Source organism: Odontomachus brunneus, unplaced genomic scaffold, assembly GCF_010583005.1.
Source record: "Odontomachus brunneus isolate Ranch 3 - 2012 unplaced genomic scaffold, Obru_v1 Obru_scaffold_040, whole genome shotgun sequence".
NCBI lineage: Eukaryota > Metazoa > Arthropoda > Insecta > Hymenoptera > Formicidae > Odontomachus > Odontomachus brunneus.
In genome coordinates this window covers 910,266-913,049 of record NW_022639490.1, presented here as the reverse complement: position 1 = coordinate 913,049, position 2,784 = coordinate 910,266, and the positions used below count along the sequence as shown (strand labels likewise).

General features: G+C 34.2%; 1 protein-coding gene across 1 annotated transcript in view; it reads right to left on the bottom strand.

Annotated features, from left to right (window-relative positions):
• The window catches only part of LOC116844233, a 21,332-nt gene extending 18,831 nt beyond the window's left edge, over positions 1-2,501 (bottom strand). Inside the window, exons 1-2 of the mRNA XM_032815483.1 lie at positions 2,292-2,501; positions 767-1,050 (exon numbers count right to left, since the gene is read on the bottom strand). The gene's annotated coding sequence lies outside the window, so the exon portion shown is untranslated. The remainder of the gene's footprint in view (positions 1-766; positions 1,051-2,291) is intronic.
• Between the last annotated feature and the right edge of the window lie 283 nt (positions 2,502-2,784).

Below are 2,784 nucleotides of genomic sequence, written 5' to 3'. Positions count from 1 at the left end.
TATTTCAAGTTATTTCTAAGATTAATCGTATTTATAGTATGTAATGTCTTATAGTAAATAGTTAAACGTCTCATAATTTTGTATGTAGAGATAAATTGATTAAAGGTGTGTGATGACAAGTATATATGTGTATGTGTGAGTTTGATTAGATTAGAAGTGGAGTAGTTACTTATTGCGTATAAACAACATTACTATTTAAATTTCGCTCCAAGGTGAAAAGTTCTGATAACTTTTCTTTATTCCTTCGATTTTTATACTTAAGCAGTAATTTTTATCCTACTTTAAGATAGATTCTCAGGTTTTATTGCTAGTAGAGAAAGACACGATGTAAGTCCTTCCTAATTTGTCATTTTAGGTACGTTTTATAGCGCAAGTCAAACGGTTAAGGATAAACTCCGTGCGATTTATATATCATGATGGAAACACAAAGAGATTCACGTGTGAATGTAAAACATTTTGTACGTACGAAACATGTCGTTTGTACGAATGTTTTACACGACTTCTTTATTTATTCTGTAAATTCAGGGTCATGATTTACTTACCATTGTATATTAGACTCCGAATATACAGTGATAGCAAAATCGTATAGGAAACGTGGATGTTCATAGAAACATGTAAGTAAATAAAGATATTCACGGAGCGCTCGCAAAACAAAAAAAAAAATAAAAAAAGAACGACAGGCAGTTAAACGAGCCTGTAGTAGAATCAGAACACTTCCTTTCTGAATTACGAACTAATTTTTATTACATGACTTATGAGAAATTACCTTCAGACTTTAGAAACTTCAGAAACTTCAGAAACTTCTTTCTTCTTCGCGCTTTCTCTCTTTCACTCTCTCTCTGTCTTTCTTTGTCTCAGCTAAAACGTACGACGAAAGCTAAGAGTTGTGATGAGAACAAAGACGACCGAGCAGCAAACCATTCATCAGTGTGGAACAACGAAATGAAGAAGTGGAAAGAAGTAGTCAACTGCACCGTGTTATTGTGCAAAATCCATCGAAGAAGCTGGATCTGTTCTTGGCACCTAACACACACTGAGCAGTCTAAAACCCTGCAACACACACCAGTTTTCCCTTACTGTACCCAACCATCTTATGACAATTGCAAATTTATCTGTATTTAATTTCCTATTCAGATAATTATCTGTCAAGTCATAAGCTTAAATTGATATACAGGATGGCCCACTGGTCAGTTATCGACTTGAAAAATTCAACAAAATATAACATGTATTAAGTACATATGTATTAAGTACATATACATTATTTGAAAAATCTGTAACTTATTTAGAAATAATATATGTTTAAGATTCCTTTTATAGATTGGAACTTTAGAAAACTAAAGATGATAATAGACCTTTGAGTTACTCTGTATACATATAATTTCTGAGATCTACTGAATGTTTTTCTTGCAACATTATATAAAAAAAAAAAATATATATATATATATACATATTTACAATAGATATATATTTCACTAATAAAATTGCAATTGAAAGAAATAATATTTGTAGAACAGCAAAAGAACGAAGCTATATATATTTCAAAACAAAACAAAAAACAACACAACAATAAATAGATGTAACATTAACACTTTCCGTGTCACATGAGTATTTTAAATATAAATTTGAAATACTTTTATAATTACCATGAGATATATTTTACTTAGCAATGGAATTTGGCTCATGATATAACATGGATCATTGGTTGCATGTAAAATTGATTAAACAAAAACACTATTAACAGTTATACATATCAATACTAGAGTTGTTCCCAAAACGAAAATATTATATAATAATGTGAATAAAGAAAGTTAGAGTCAACAAAGAAAATTAAGATACAGAATGTGCAAAGTTTTTTAATCATCGGAAAAAACATTCACTAAATCATAGATGTTACAAAACAAAGCATTATAATAACGGCTTTTTGATAGTCAATTCATCTGAAAGATTCCAATGTTAGATATCGTGGCGATACCTATTTGCGTCCCGCTACGTCGCATTTCTTATACGCCATATTGTAAACGTTTCGTTGGCAAAGAGGCGTACCTTTTAGCAAGGAGCTCCTCGTAGAGAATCTCCCAGATTAACAAGCACGACAGTACGATAAAAAGAGATACCACGAGGAGAAAATGAGTTCAGAGAAAGAGAGTTCCCGCTAGAACTCATGTAAATAACGGAAAATATAATCTTTCGCATCGCTCCAATAGATCCGCCATTATGGGCGTAACGCCATTATGGGTGTATATCGTATAGGACTAGATATCGGCGTGAAGTGCCTGGTATGTTCGACTTACCGAAATTACTACGCAGAAGCGAAGTATTTCATGATGCAGACGCTGACTACGGACGGCGCAAACAATTTCTGACGCGATAAGCTATCGAACTTGGGTCTCGACGCTTTCCGAGTGCTCTCTCCTGTTGCGTGAAGCTCGCTCGAGAACGCTGTCGTCGCCGTGTCTTCAGTCGAGTAGGCCCCGTAGACTTTGCGAACCATCGACTATGAAATCATCAGATGCGACACTCATGCGCTATTACGTGATAGTTTATGGTTCTTTCCACTGAAATACAGGGTATCCGGTAACTGATCGAGCAATCCTTTCACTATAGGTTTGTTGAGTTGCTTGTACTATTCACACTTTTACACCTAATGCCCGTTGCACGCTAGTGCATTTCATACAATACAAATTTTCCAAAATACGTTCTGAAGACGCTTTTAGGACGGAGGGATGTCATCAGAATATTTTTAGGACGTCTTTTGAAGATGTGAGCTGTCCGAAAATAGCTAAT